The sequence below is a fragment of the Panthera pardus genome, unplaced genomic scaffold (assembly GCF_024362965.1).
Source record: "Panthera pardus isolate Hobbes unplaced genomic scaffold, ASM2436296v1 HiC_scaffold_13, whole genome shotgun sequence".
Lineage (NCBI taxonomy): Eukaryota > Metazoa > Chordata > Mammalia > Carnivora > Felidae > Panthera > Panthera pardus.
Window position 1 is genome coordinate 144,255,665 of NW_026526688.1, and position 16,652 is coordinate 144,272,316.

General features: G+C 38.5%; 1 long non-coding RNA gene across 1 annotated transcript in view; it reads left to right on the plus strand.

Annotated features, from left to right (window-relative positions):
• The window catches only part of LOC109275344 (uncharacterized), a 32,588-nt gene extending 16,209 nt beyond the window's left edge, over positions 1 to 16,379 (plus strand). Inside the window, exon 3 of the long non-coding RNA XR_002084079.2 lies at positions 16,217 to 16,379. This is a non-coding gene — a long non-coding RNA (uncharacterized LOC109275344). The remainder of the gene's footprint in view (positions 1 to 16,216) is intronic.
• Positions 16,380 to 16,652: the final 273 nt, after the last annotated feature.

Here is a 16,652-nt window from a genome sequence, read left to right on the forward strand (position 1 = left end):
TTATATATAGTATCATGTCATCTGCAAATAGTGAAAGTTTAGCTTCTTCCTTACAAATTTGGAGGCCTTTTATTCCTTTTTCTTATCTGATTGCCTGGTTACCAGGTTATCTGGCTAGGAATTCTTGTACTATGTTGAATAAAAGTGGTGAGAACAGACATCCTTGTCTTATTACTGATCTTAGGGGTAAGGCTCTCCATTTTTTACCATTGAGTATAATGTTAGCTGTGGATTTTTCACAGATGGCCTTTATTATGTTGAGGTGCATTCCCTCTAATCCTACTTTGTTGAGAGTTTTTATCATGAACAGATGTTGTACTTTGTCAAATGCTTTTTCTGTATCTATTGAAATGATCATATGGTTTTTATCCTTTCTCTTATTGATGTGATGTATCACATGATTGATTTTTGAATATTGAACCACCCTTGGATCTCAGGAATAAATACCACTTGACTGTGGTGAATGATTTTTTAAAATATATTGTTGGGTTCAATTTGCTAATATTTTGCTGAGAATTTTTGCATCTATGTTCATCAGAGATATTGGCCTCACATTCTCTTTTTTTTGTAGTGTCTTTGTCTGGTTTGGTATTAGGGTAACCCTGGCCTTAGAGAATAAATTTGCAAGTTTTCCTTTTCTTTTTTTAAGAATAGTTTGAGAATAGGTATTAATTCTTCTTTAAATGTTTGATGTAAAATTCACCTGTGAGGCCATCTGGTTCTGGACTTTTATTTGTTGGGAGTTTTTTGATTATTGATTCAATTCCATTGTTGGAAATTGGTCTATTCCTACCTGATTCAGTTTTGTGAGGTATCTTTCTAGGTATTTATCCATTTCTTCTAGGTTGTCAAATTTGTTGGCATATGATTTTTCATAATATTCTCTTACAATTCTATTTTTGTGATGTTAGTTGTTATTTCTCTTTCATTTCTGATTTTGTTTATTTGAGTCCTCTCTCTCTCTCTCTCTCTCTCTCTCTCTCTCTCGGATGATCTGACTAAAGTTTTATCAATTTTGTTGATCTTTTAAATTAACCAGCTCCTGGTTTCATTCATCTGTTCTCTCATATTTTTTTTTTAGTTTTTATTTTGTCTATTTCTGCTTTAATCTTCATTATTTCCTACCTTCTGGTTTTGGGTTTTGTTTGTTCTTCTTTATCTAACTCCTTTAGGTGTAAGATTAGGTTGTTCATTTGAGATTTTTCTTGCTTCTTGATATAGGCCTGTATTGCTATAAACTTCCCTTTTAGGACCACTTTTGCAATTTTGGACCATTGTGTTTTCATTTTCACTTGTCTCCATGTATTTCTTGATTTCCTCTTTGATTTCCTGGTTGACCCATTCATTGTTTAGTAGCATGTTAGTTTACTTCCATGTATTTGTGCTCTTTCCAGATTTTTTCTTGTGGTTGATTTCTAGTTTCATAGTGTTGTGGTCAGAAAAGATGCATGGTGAAAAAAAAAAGATGGATGGTGTAACTTTGATTGCTTTGAATTTGTTGAGACTTGTTTTGTGGCCTAACATGTGATCTATTCTGGCGAATGTTCCATGTGTACCTGAGAAGACTGTGTATTCTGTTGTTTTAGGTTGGAATGTTCTGAGTATATCTGTTAGATTCATCTGCTCCAATGTGTCATTTAAAGCTACTGTTTCTTTATTGGTATTCTGTCTGGATGATCTATCCATTGATGTAAGTGAGGTGTTAAAAGTCCCCTGCTATTATTGTATTACTATCAATTACTTCCTTTTTGTTTATTATTAGCTGTTTTATGTATTTGGGTGCTTTCCTGTTCAGTGCATAAATGTTTATAATTTAAGTTTATTTATTTTGGTGGGGAGAGGGGCAAAGAGAATCCCAAGCAGCCTTTGTGTTATCAGCACTGAGCCTGACATGGGGCTCAATCTCATGAACCAAGAGATCATGACCTGAGCTGAAATCGAGAGTTGGATGCTTAACTGACTGAGCCACCCAGGGGCCCTACAATTGTTATATCTTCTTGTTGGATTGTTCCCTTTATTATTATATAGTGTCCTTATTTGTCTCATTACAGTATTTGTTTTAAAGTCTATTTTGTCAGATAAAATATTGTTACCCCAGCTTTTTTTCTACTGCCGTTAATATGATAAATGCTTTTCCATCCCTTCACTTTCAATCTGCATGTGTCTTTAGGTCTGAAATGAGTCTTTTGTAGGCAGCATATAGATGGGTCTTGCTTTTTTATCCATTCCATCACCCTATGTCTTTTGGAGAATTTAGTCCATGTACATTCAAAATAATTATTGATAAATATGTACTTCTTGCCATTTTCTTACTTTTCCTATGATTATTTTTGTAGTTCTTCTCTGTTGCTTTCTTCTCTTGCTCTTTTTTTCTCATGGTTTGCTGGCTTTCTTTAGTGATATACTCAGATTATTTTCTCTTTATTTTGCATATCTGTTACTGGTTTTTGGTTGGTAGTTATCATTAGGTTTGTATATAACATCTTAGGCATATAGTAGTCTATATTAAGTTGATAGTCACTTATATTTGAACCCATTATCACTCTCTCCCCACCACATTTTAGGTATATGGTATCATACTTTACATCCTTTTATTTTGTGAATCCCTTGACTGATTTTTATAAATACACTTAATTTTATTACTTTTGTGTTTCCCGCTTTTCTTATTCCTGCTTATGGTCTTTTCTTTCCACTGAAAGAGTCCCCTTTAACATTTCTTGTAGGACTGGTTTAGTGGTCATGAATTCCTTTAACTTTCCATTGTCTGGAAAACTCTTTATCTCTCCTTCTATTCTGGAGGATAGCCTTGCTGGATAGTCTCGTAGGCTGCAGGCTTTTTCCTGCCGAAGAATCAGCTGGTAGCTTCATAGGGTTTCCCTTGTATGTAACTGTTTTCTTTTCTCTTGCTGCTTTAAAAATTCTCTTTATCATTATTTTTTGCCATTTTAATTACTATGTGTCTTGGTACAGACCTCCTTGGGTTGATTTTGCTGGGGACTTTCTTTGCCTCCTGGATCTGGATTTCTGTTTTCTTCCTCAGATTTGGGAAGTTTTCAGCTATTATTTCTTCAAATAAATTTTCTGCCCCATTTTTTCTCTCTTCTTCTTCTGGGATCCCTATAATGTGAATATTGTTACACTTGATGGTATTCTTGAGTTCCCTAAGTCTATATTAATCTTTTATTATTATTATTTTTTCTCTTTTCTGTTCAGCCTCATTACTTTCCATTACTCTGTGCTCCAGGTTGCTGGTTTGTTCTTCTGTTTCCTCTATTCTACTATTTATTCCCTCTAATGTATTTTTAATTTCAGTTATTAAATTCTTCATCTCAGATTGATTCTTTTTTATGTTTTCTATCTCTTTGTTAAAGGTCTCACTGAGGTCCTCCACTCTTTACAAGTCCAGTGAGTATTTTTATGACCACTAATTTAAATTCTCCATCAGGCACATTACTTACCTGTGTTCCACTTAGCTCTTTTGCTGTGATTTTGTCCTGTTATTTCATTTGGTACATATTTATGTCTCCTCATTTTGTTTAACTCTCTGTGTCTGTTCCTATGTATTAGGAATGTCCACTCCATAAGGGCAGAATTTTAAAGTGATTGTGTGAAACAGTGAATGCATGCAAAAATATTGGAAAGTTCAGATATCAGCAAGGGCAACAATCTTACAAGAGCTTATGAAATTGTTCAGAAAGCATCTTTCTCAGGCAATACCGAGTCCAACCAATGTAGGATTGGTTCAGTGACATATGTCACCATTTTCAACCAAACCTTCAAGTCTAGGAGTTGAGGTAAGTCTTTATGTGAGCTACTGTTAGACAAGAAGAAAAACCTTGGTGGTGACATCGCTATCAGCAGTGGCCTAAATGGAAGAGCTTGACCTCAAATACCACCCTCAGTTAAAAATGAGATCCCTTTAGTATTACAAATATGCAGCACAGTTGCTGTAGTAGCCAATAAGTGATAATTCTTATACTATAATATCAAACTTTAAAAACATGACTACTAGTTTTTTTAATAACAGAAAAAATAATTTAAAGAATTTTTTGGAGAGAAAGAGAGCACAAGTGGGGGAGAGGGTCAGAGGGAGAGAGAGCATCTTATTTTTTTCAATTTTATTTTTTAAATTTACATCCAAATTAGTTAGCATATAGTGCAACAATGATTTCAGGGGTAGATTTCTTAATGCCCCTTACCCATTTAGCCCATCCACCTTCCCACAACCTCTCTCCCTCTCTCCTAACCCTCTGTTTGTTCTCCGTATTTAAGAGGCTCTTATGTTTTGTCCCCCTCCCTGCTTTTATATTATTTTTGCTTGCCTTCCCTTATGCTCATCTGTTCTGTGTCTTAAAGTCCTCATATGAGTGAAGTCATATGATATTTGTCTTTCTCTGACTGACTAATTTCGCTTAGCATAATACCCTCTAGTTCCATCCACGTAGTTGCAAATGGCAAGATTTCATTCTTTTTGGTCGCTGAGTAATACTCCATTGTATATATATATACCGCATTTTCTTTATCCATTCATCCATTGATGGACATTTGGGCTCTTTCCATACTTTGACTATTGTTGGTAGTGCTACTATAAACATGGGGGTGCATGTGTCCCTTTGAAACAGCATACCTGTATCCCTTGGATAAATACCTAGTAGTGCAATTGCTGGGTCGTAGGGTAGTTCTATTTTTAGTTTTTTGAGGAACCTCCATGCTGTTTTCCAGAGTGGCTGCACCAGCTTGCATTCCCACCAACAATGCAAAAGATATCCTCTTTCTCTGCATCCTCGCTAACATCTGTTGTTGCCTGAGTTCTTAATGTTAGCCATTCTGACAGGTGTAACGTGGTATCTCATTGTGGTTTTGATTTGTATTTCCCTGATAATGAGTGATGTTGAGCATTTTTTCAGGTGTCGGTTGGCCATCTGGATGTCTTCTTTGGAGAAGTGTCTATTCATATCTTTTGCCCATTTCTTCACTGGATTGTTTGTTTTTTGAGTGTTGAGTTTGATCAGTTCTTTATAGATTTTGGATACTAACTCTTTATCTGATATGTCGTTTGCAAGTATCTTCTCCCATTCTTTCAGTTGCCTTTTAGTTTTGCTGATTGTTTCCTTTGCTGTGCAGAAGATCCCAATAGTTCATTTTTGCTTTCTTTCCCTTGCCTCTGGAAACATGTTGAGTAAGAAGTTGCTGCGGCCAAGATAAAAGAGGTTTTTGCCTGCTTTCTCCTCGAGGATTTTGATGGCTTCCTGTCTTAAATTGAGGTCTTTCATCCATTTTGAGTTTATTTTTGTGTATGGTGTAAGAAAGTGGTCCAGGTTCATTCTTCTGCATGTCGCTGTCCAGTTTTCCCAGCACCACTTGCTGAAGAGACTGTCTTTATTCCATTGGATCTTCTTTCCTGTTTTGTCAAAGATTAGTTGGCCATACATTTGTGGGTCCATTTCTGGGTTCTCTGTTCTGTTCCATTGGTTTGAATGTCTGTTTTTGTGCCACTACCATACTGTCTTGATGATTACAGCTTTGTAGTATGTAGCTTGAAGTCTGGGATTGTGATGCGTCCTGCTTTGGTTTTCTTTTTCAAGATTGCTTTGGCTATGTGGGCTCTTTTCTGGTTCCATTCAAATTTTAGGATTATTTGTTCTAGCTCTGAGAAGAATGCTGGTGTTATTTTGATAGCATTGAGTATGTATATTGCTTTTGGTAGTATCAATATTTTAATATTTGTTCTTCCTCTCCAGGAGCATGGAATCTTTTTCCATTTTTTTGTGTCTTCTTCAATTTCTTTCATAAGCTTTCTATAGTTTTCAGTGTATAGATTTTTCACCTCTTTGGTTAGATTTATTCCTAGGTATTTTGTGGGTTTTGGTGCAATTGTAAATGGGATTGATTCCTTGATTTCTCTTTCTGTTGCTTCAAGGAGAGAGAATCTTAAGCAGTCTCCATACTCAACACAAAGCCTGATGTGGAACTCACTCCCATGACCCTGGGATCATGACCTGAGCCGAAATCAAGAGTTGGACACTCAACTGACTGAGCCACCAAGGAGCCCTAGGAAAAATACTTTTTGAGATGGTTTCATATTTACTGTTTAGCCCATGAGTTCATTTTATGTTGTTTTTAGTGGAATATTAATTTTAATAGATAAAAATTATGATGGTTTGGGCTGAGACAGTGATAATGAAGAGAGTGAGAAATGAATAGATTCTGAATACATTTAAAATACTAGAACTGAGAATATTTGTTGGTAATTGGGTGTGGGATGTGACAGAAAGAGGGAGTCCTGGATGACGAAGTTTTCTGGCTCAAGCAATTGGTTGTTGAATAGAATTGCCATATCCTGAGAAAAAGAAGACTGCCAAGAGATATTTTGGATTGAGAGTGCAAAATGATAGATGCAACAGTTGGTTCTAACACATTAAGTTCAAGACTTTTAACTGCCTTCTCAGCATCTCTGCTTGACTGTCTTGATGTCTCCAATCCACATGTCCCAAATGGAATTATTCATCTTCTCCTTAAACTCGCCTTCCTGATGTCTTCCCCATATCAGTTAATGGCAACTTCATCTTTCCAGCTCAGACCATGAACTTTAAAGTTAACCCTGAGTTTTCCTCCCTCTCCCTCTCTCTGGTAACCCTCTCCCTTTCTGTCTCCCTCCCTCCCTCCCTTTTTTCCTTCCCTCCTTCCTTCTACATATCCAGTCTGTCAGAAATCTTGTGGTCTTTACATTTAGAATTAAATCCATAATTTGGTCAATTCTCACCATCTTAGTTGCCAGAACCCTGCTTCCTAGCCACCATCATCCCTCTCCAGAATGTTACAGAGGACTCCTAATTGGTTTCCTTGCTTTACCTTCCTCCTCTACAGCCTATTTTCACCATGGCCATTAGAATTACATTAAACCATAAATCAACCAGATCACTTTTTCACCTCTCTTGGGTCTTTGTTCAGATGTCATCTTCTCAAGGAGGTCTCTCTTGACTGTCCTGTGCAAAAAGCAAACTTGCACACATACTCTTACCTGCCACACACCCCATCCTCCTTACTCTGTTCTAGTTTTACTATTGTGGTAGCACTTTTCTTCTTTTTAGTTAACATAGTTTGGAATTTATTTTAACATATTTTAAATGCATTCTGTGTCTCCTTCCACCAAACTGTAGTATAAGTCCCAAAGACAAGGATTTTTGTCTATTTGTTCATTGAGGTATTCCAGGTACTTGGAACAGTGCCTGGCACACAGTAGGTGTTCTGTAAATACTGACTATTGAACACTGGGGCCTGATTCTCCCCAAACAGTAATTTCTTTAATCAGGGTGACACTAAGACACATGAGCAGTCCAGGCTATTAATTTGGTTCCCCTTCAAATGGACATTTTTAAGAAAATTTATTGTGTGTTTAGAAGGGAGGCTGAGTTCTTCAGGGCTGTATGTGGGAAGGACAAAACACAGGAATGGGGCTCAAACTTTCCTTTCTTATCCCAGGCAATTCAGCTCTGGCCGTGGATGTATCCAGAACAATTCAGAAACAAAGCTCTGGAGTTCCACTCACCTTCCCTAGCACACATCTTTCACTCCAGCATACCCTCTGGGGATCTCACTGTGCCTACTCCAAGGGATGGGTTTTGTTTGCCATATCCAGTATCCTCCCTAAGAGGCCATGTGGCAGGTGGAGACTTTTCCATTTCGGACTATTCTCTGGGGAGTTTTAATGCCCCTTAGAAGTTGGTGATCTAGGCAGCCAGCCACGTTTCTGAACTTAGTCACAGATTTGCACTTTCAGGATAGCCGGTTTAGTCCCATCACTTGAAAAGCCCTCATTTGCTTTCCCCAAACATCCTGCCTGGGAGACCTCCTGCTTGTCTCTCTGTAGGTCTCAGCAGAAAATAATAATAGCTGTGAGAGGTGTCACTGTGTTGGAGAAGGAAAGGCACTCCCTACAACCTAGGTTTTTCTCAATGGCAGAACGTTCTTGTCAGTTTATCTCATCTGTTTGGGAATATATATTCTCATTTCTCCTCTCCTGCAGGTGCTCCAGCTGGGAGCCCCTTTTAAACTATTTTACTCATGATCAAATCTACTTTACATCTTCAATAACTTGTGGCTTCTAGAAAGGTTTGAGGTAGAATCCAATGTTAACTAGAGTGATTTCTGTATTAGTTCTTTTTCCTTGTAAAAATGGGGCGTTGTTGGGAGCCTGGGTGGCTCAGTCGGTTAAGCTTGCGACTTCGGCTCAGGTCATGATCTCATGGTTCATGAGTTCGAGCCCCATGTCAGTCTCTGTGCTGAAGCTCAGAGCCTGGAGCCTCCTTCAGATTCTGTGTCTCCCTCTCTCTCTGACCCTGTTCATGCTCTGTCTCTCTCTCCCTCAAAAATAAATAAATATTAAAACAATTTTAAAAAGGGGGGCATTGTGAATAAAATTAATATTTGAAGAGTGAAATGAGTTTCATGATAGGCAGGTGACACATTTTCTCTGTAAAAAGAGGGTGAAACCTTCTTTCCTATAGCTTAGAATTATTTTGAAGCTCACATGAGATGAAATAACAAATGGGTTTAATGATAATCTTTTCCATTTTGTAGTGGAGATTCTCTACTGGTCTGGAAGGAAATCAGTACAGGGAATAGAAATATTTATTCTAAACAGGACTTCAGGAGGAAAAGGGGAATGGTTTTAATGCCTTTGTTCCTGAGGAAACTAATTGCCCCACTTTGTTTCTTTTCATTGAGGGTGAAAGGAGGGTGGGAGATAGGGGATATGTAGGAGATAGGAGTGGGAGGGGGTCGCTTGGATACCATGGGAAAAGGACAGCCAGAGCACTGAGGTCCCCATGGAGACCCTGCTGACCCTGTTGTACCACCTCCTGCCACCTGCCCACCCCTGCTCCTACCTCAGGCTCAGAAAGAGGGAGACTGGTAGGGGAGACCAAGAAGGGAAACTTACAGTCTTCAGGAGTCTGAAAATCGTGTTATCAGAAGGAGAAAAGAGATTCCTAACCCCTATTTTTCTTCCTCCCTCACCTCTCATAGATCTCCAGCCTCCCTCATTTCCCACCAACCTTCTACCCTGTATGGCTTTTACTAGTCCTTTTTTACTCATGAATCTTTAGTCACACACACACAAATTGAAAGTAGCAAAAGCTTGGGGCTGGTTAAAATGTTTCCAGATACTTGTCTTTCAAGGGGTGCCCTCCAGGGAAAATTCCAGTAAACTCCTGTTACTATCACTATTTTTCTGTGAATAATCACCCACCTTCAATCATCAACTTCTTTTTTGAATCCACATTTCACTGGTTCTGGCTTCTAACTGTTAATTTGGGTTGTCAACCCCTGTGAATTATGAGAGGGGCATCATATGCCCTTTTGAACAAATTCTTTTATTTTACTTTATTTTTTTAGGTTTATTTACCTATTTTGAGAGGCTCTGACAGCACAGAGCCTGATGTGGGGCTCAAACTCACAAACCGTGAGACCATGACCCGAGCCAAAACCAAGAGTGAGACGCTTAACCGACTGAGCCACCCACACGCCCCAACTTATGAACAAATTCTAATCAGCGCAGTTCATTGCTCGCTCTTTCTTTTCCTTCCTTCCTTCCTTCCTTCCTTCCTTCCTTCCTTCCTTCCTTCCTTCCTTCCTTCCTTCTGACACTGTGGAGTTTAAGAATCTTATCCTTAAGGGTTCACTTAGAGGACAGAGTCTAGAAAACCCTGTTTAGGCGGGAATTGTAGTTCTCCCATGAAGAGAACCTGACAGGAAGCCAGGGAATGAGTCAGGGGAGAGAGAAGAGGAAAATAAATTTTGTCTTTAGAATCATTAGAAGTAAGGTTTATGATATGGGAAGGTGTGTATGTGTGTGTGTGTGTGTGTGTGTGTGTGTGTGTGTTTGAAATGAATTATCCCCCTGGACTTAAGAAGGTATAAGATCACAAAAAATAAAGACAGGAGACCCCTTCCTCTACTCACGTAGGGCAGGTAGCTGTGAGAAGGCCACAGGAGGAACAGGGAAACTTTCTGGAACTCCACCTGGGCTGCTTTGGGAAAACAAACACCGTGTATCTTTTTTTTTTTTTTTTCTTGTATTTTCTTTTCCTTGTTTCATGGTAAGAGGCAGTGCGCTTGTGTTATTTCTACTCCCCTAACTTGGTAGGTCTTCCTCAAAAGAGCTGAAGATGTACCAAACCTGAGATTTGGCTTTGAAAAGTTATTACCCATTTTCTTCTATGTTTTACTTGAATTGAGATACCCAAAATGAATCACGAGGGTTTCTTTCTGACTTTAGACCCAATGGACAGAAAATTAAACTTCCTAATTCACCCCAAGTACAAAGCAATTAAGAGCTAAAAAGGGATTAGAGTTTTGAAAATCACAGGAGCCCAATCTGACTCTTGCTCTTAGCTAAAAACATTTGAAAAAGCCCTTTCATCCTGAAAGCAGTTTTAGGAACGTTTTTCTTCAGGTTAATTGGATGTCTTACTGTCTCTTTTCTTCTAGGGATTCTCCTTAGAGCATGGTTTACAGTATTTGCAAAGGGTTTTTGTCACCAATTTTGGTATTTTTAAAGGTACTATGGTGTAGACTTCTGTCACCTCCCTGTTTTCTCTTGTTATACTGAGACATTAAGGGAGGAAGTGATTGCATTAAAGGGAAGAGACTAGATTTGCTGTTCTGAGACCTCTGTGTAATCTGTACCTAGACCTGAAATCAGCCGTTGGGCTGATTTCTAAAGGAATGAGAGTATGAAATGGTAACAGTTCAAAAAAATGGGTTTCTGGTTTCCAGTCCAGCATCCACCATGCAAGGATCTTAGAAATGGTTACTCCAATCTTTATAACAACAAAAAAATGTGGAACTAAAAATTAACAACCCTTCTTAGATCCCCACGGAGAATTTTGGTCACAGGGCAGACTTCTGCCCCCTAATTAGAGAGGCATACAGATGCATATAGAGAATCACAATTAACCAGAGAAGTACCCACAAATAGAAATCTCTACATGAACCAATACCAGGGTAGAAAATTGAAAGTATAATTAGTGAATTCCTGGAGGCTCGGTATGGACAAATTTGAGAGTTAAAACTCCAGATCTAGGCTTAGGGGCTCCCCATACTTTTGTGAGTTTTACCTCTAGGACCTCAAACACATTCTCACAGTCAAGATAGGAGAAATTCCTTATACTTCAGTAGGAGGAATAACCATTTTGAAATATGCTTAGAGCATTCTGTTCTTAACAAGGCCTGCATCAAGAGAAACTATTTCACTAGATTAGGGAAGGGAAATAGCAAATTCCAGCCCTTTTGTAACCTTGCTGTCTCACCATGGGGAGAAAAAAAAAAAAAACTGAGAAATATTTGTGAAGGTCCCAGCCTAAGGGGACAGGCTCACTAAGAAGAAGTCTAAGACCTAATCATAGGATTATATAATGCTTTCTCTTCTCCACCCCCCCCAACCATACTTTACTACATTTCAATAAGACAGAATAATAATGTATAATAATGGAATTTCAATGGAATGACCTGCACATCTCAGATATTATTTAGGAGGAAATCTCTAAGGAAATCTAAAGACAACAGGGGCTTACAGAAACAAAGATACCAGAGGAAATTTTAGCCTCTGAAACTTACAGCTTCAGAAAACATTAATTCTTAGCCAGATAAACAAAACATCACATGGAAGGCCTATTTACTATGATTCCTTTTACTTAGTACATCATGTCTAGTTTGCAACAAAAGGTTACAAGGCATACTAACAGACGAAAAGCCAAAACAACACAGAGTTTGAAGAGACAGAGTAAGCATCAGGATCAGTCTCAGGTATGGCAGAAATTTTAGAATGATCAGATCTAGAATTTAAGACAACTATGATTAATATGCTAAGGACTCTAAGTGGACAACGTGCAAGAACAGATGGGTAATAATAATGTCTAGGACTTTTAGTGGTATTAGAGGAAGGGATAGGGAAAAGTATGTGTGTTCCATCTTTGAAGTGGAAAACTTAACTGTAACTTAAAAAAAAGTATTTGATTTCTCTTCATTGTCAATTTCCTCTGAATTTCTATGTATTTATTTCTATTTCTTTCTTGAATTTTAAAGACTTTCCTCAGAGATATGATCCCTGGCTGCCTATTCTTTTTAAGATCGAGTACTATAAAACTTGAAGTTATGTCAGGGAGAGGGGTGGGACCAGCCACTCACTGCAAGGTTATTGGGCAAGGATATAGCCATTCTTGGAGAGATGATGTACATGTATTGAATGCCCACATATATAAGGTCTTTTCTATTAGGATTATCCTTTTTTTTTTTTCCAGAGAGTCATCCTCAAATATACTGCTTGGGGCTAAACCTGTCAATGTAGTAACCTGACGAAGGAAGAGAACTGAATATTCTGTATTCAGACTTCACTTAATCTGTCTGTTTTTTAGTATAGCTACTCACCCTGTTCTGGGTTATGCTATAGTTCCCATGTCTAGTTCAGGGTGAAGGTAGGGGACTCTTTTCTGATCACTGATAATCAGACCACACAGGTCACAGGTGGGACATCCATTGTTCCTGTCTACACAGTGTTGGGAGACAATTCCCTACTAATCATGGTTTTTGAATTCTACTGTCTTGTGAACAGACGAATTAACAGCTTTTTTAATGGATGATCTTTTCAAGGATGTTTATATAGCAAGCGGCTTTGGAAGTCAGAGATGGGATCTCTTCCCAAAGCAGAGAGATTTGTTTGCTGCACACTATAATAAAGGAAATGTCATCTTCCAGGACAAAGGTTGGGCAGATTTTCTTGAAGTCTCTTTAACATATGGGGGCTTCCTAAAATTGAGAATCCTCAGCTGTGATGCAACCCCCCTGCATGTGCAGCATTCGCTCATGCTGTTTTGTGTAGTCCCTGTAGGACTTGAGGGACAAGGTAAAAACAATGAACATGAAGATCATGCTGCCTGCTGTGCTGGGAGTAGTAACATCATTTGCCTCTGACCCAGGAGACTCTTGTTTTCTGCTAGCATGAGTGGAACTGCGAACATTTAACTTGTAAGTTTTTACAAGTAGATTAAAATCTCAGGTGCTCAATTCTGTGATTTTCCAGTGTGACAATACCATGTTTGCGACTCAGGAATCTTTATGAGCTTGCTTCTGAGTTTGTCTTCTTCTATACCTCATACAGTTGTTCTAAATTCTGGTCTTACTGCTAGAAGACTGGTTTGGATGCTGCTACTCTGGGACCCACAGTCTATTTTCCTTCTTTAGCTTGGGAATATCTCTTGTAAATATGGAGAGAAATCCTCCTCCTTTCATGGTTCTTCAAGTTTCCCCTTCTGCTTCCATAAATTCCCATATCGTAAAGATTTAGCTTTTGCAAAACAAAAGCCAGAATGTCTTCCAGTACTTTTCAGCTTCCAACCCTACCACTCACCTCTTCTGAGACAAAGAGCAACCTCTCTGATGTCTGACAAGTATAAAACAAGAAGGGAAAATACAGGGAGAAAAAGACTCACATGAATTACTATCTGAAAATGTTATTCAGACACATTTATTCTGTGTTTGACAAGTGTCTCCCGCTCTCACTGAACAGTCTTTATCACATGGCCAGAATCCAAGGAACCCACCCACCCTCCTGCCAACTTTTACATAGGGGTTTAGTAATTCTATAATAATTTTTTAAAAAGTCTGTATAAGGAAAGAAACAAGAACAGTGATGAGCACTTTGCCACCCTTCCAGATTTCCACAGCCACTTCTTTCCTGCTTTATTCCCATTAATGTTTGTTCTAAGGGATATAAATTCTCTAGAGGCCCACACAGGGCCCAAGCTTGATAGATCCTGGAAAAGTTAGAGCCATCAGGTCTCTTCCAAGAAGAATAGAGTCCTCTGAGAATAAGACAAAGCTAGGAGCAGGAAGCAGGTGAAGGGCACTGGTTTTCTTTCTTTCTTTTTTTTTTTTTTTTTGGAAAACAAAAAATGGAATGAGGAATGGATGATACAGTGATGTTTAGGTTTATTTGGCAGACTGAGGAGAGGAACTATGGTTACATGATCCACTGAATTTGAGCAGTGTGGAACTAGGAAGGTTAAAGAGAGAAGAATTACCCATCTTTCATCTGCCCCTTGGGGAAGGGACCTTTGACCCCAATCCAGGAAGAAAATGGCAGTAGGGAGGTCATGCCTATAAGTCAGATAGAGCTGGAAAAACAAGTGTGTAAATGAGAGTTGGGAGGAGGATGTTAAAGGGCTTATAATTATGTTACTTTTATGTCTCCCAACTGGTCCTGTGACTTCCTTTAAGAAATTATCCTGTTTGACATTAGGCTTTAAAAATAAGCTAATGTTTTACCTATTATACTTCAAATGGAGACATTCAGTAAATTCACCAAATTTAGATATGTAGTGAAGAATTTTTTGGTCTATGTTTTGAGAAAAGTTATTATTTCAGTATTTTGACAGTTAAACATTAATGCATCCTGAGCTGTTTTACCTGAGTCTCAATTTCTAGATTATCCTGTGGCTATTGGAAGATCATTTTCCCTTGGGGACACTGCATATGGAACGATCAGATTTCACTACCTTTACATATATCAGCCTCTGACCTCCAACCTGTGGGCAGAAAATTGGTTTCCTTAATTGAGCTTGCCTGCAGAGAAAGGAAAGGGCTAATACTGGTATATGATTAAGAAGGTGAAAGGAAAATTCTTCATGAGTCTAATCTAAATGCCTCCTTTTGACTAAAACGTTTGATTATTTCTCATATTTTTGATAGATTATGGGAATATTTTCCAAGTTTGGTTGATGTCTAGTTAGTCTTTTCTCAGTGTGGGTTATTGAAAGGAAAGGTGGAATTAAAAATCATAATTTGATTTTGGTTCTTGTCATTAATGTAACTCTTCCTAGTGGTCCCAGGCTTCTTGCTTCCTATCCTTCCTCTCTGGGTGTTGAGTCTCCTGCTTTGTCCAGGTCCATGTTTCCTACCTCTGTTGTAGCATAATTCTTATGCATTTTTATGGCAACAAAATATATCCCTTCACACTGTCCTAACTAGTCCTACTCCTCACTAGGAATACAGAAAGGAAGAATGGAAGCAGGTAATTGGGGAAGAAAAATCCTGTTTTGCCTCTCTAGAATATCTGGATTTTATATTTCCTCCTGAGTCCTATCCAGACAGCCTAATGGAGAACCAAGTGCTGGCAGGCAGGAGAGGCTGTGGCAGGGGCAGACACAAGAGAAAAGAGATTTAATTCTTAGGGGCTGTATTAGTCCACTAGGGCTATCATAGCAAAATGCTATAGACTGGGAGGCTTAATGGAAATTTATTTTTTCACAGTTCTGGAGGTTGGAAGTCCAAGATCAAGGTGTCAGCAGGGTTGATTTCATTCTGAGGCCTCTCTCCTTGGCTTGTAGATGGCTGTCTTCTTCCTTTGTCTTCATATGGTCCTTTCTCAGTGTGCCCATGTTTTCTCTTTCTGTGTCCTAATCTTTCTTCTTATAAGGACATCAGTTATATTAGATTAGGACTCTCCATGTGACCTCAATTTTATCTTGATTAACCTATTTAAAGGCTTTTTCTCTAAATATAGTCATATTTCAAGGTACTGGGAGTTAAGACTTCAATATGTAATTTCGGAGGAATACAATTCAGTGTATAAAGGGGGCTGAGGATGGGGGTTGGGGAAGGATACAGAGCTGGGAAAGTCATGCAACTTCCTTTGGTGGTTGGTTGAAGGATAGAAATTCACCTGTCTGGGGCCTGGGATGTTTATAACCTTAAGTTTTATAGTCTCAGCCCTTCTACCAGTACAATTTAAGAGCTTGGGGTTACACATGTACTACATATACCTTAAAAATACTTGTGAAAGAAAGGTGAGGAGGAGTAAATATATAGCCATCAGAATGGTATCTCCTTAGAAGGAAAAGGACTGAGCTGATAGATCAGGTAGGATGATTTGGGGCGAATTTTTTTCTTAAGTTGCTAAAAAGATATATATCTTTTTCTCTACTGTCCTTTAAAATAGAGATTACTGAAAAGCACAATGACTTATATCTTGGAGGTGAGAATTAATATTTCAATAGTTTTAAAGCAGTGGTTCTTTCTACCTCTAGAGATTCTCATTTAATTTCCCTGGGAATCTGTGCTACTAGTATTTTAAAAAATCTCCCCTGCTATACTAATGTGTAACTAGAGTGGAGGACCAATAAAAAATAGCGTCTTTGATTCTCTACTTTCATCTCAGACAGCAGCACAAAAACTTCTAGAATCTGGAACGGGAGAAAATCCGTCCCCTAGAGCTTCAACGAAGAGGAGACCCATGCATACCCCCAGAGAGAGTCTATGTTTTCTTTTTTCTTTTTTTGTGATATACCCAAGACCCACCTTGGACTCAAGGGACACAAATTTGGTCTTCTTCAGGTTGGTTGAGCAAAAAGTGAAGGTAGGAATAATTGGGATTTATAAACATAAAACATGTTTTTTTTTGTTGTTCTTATTAAAAATGTAAAATGTCCCCTTTCCCACTTAGTACAGGTTTACAGACATGTTTCTGAGGGCATTTTGCTCATCCCTTGGAAGTGGACATTCCCTCCTATTCCATGTTTCCAGTTGTCTGAAGGAGGGATGAGTGTCAGCGCCCCACATCTGTGGCAAAGGAAGATGAGAAGAAGCTCTTGCTC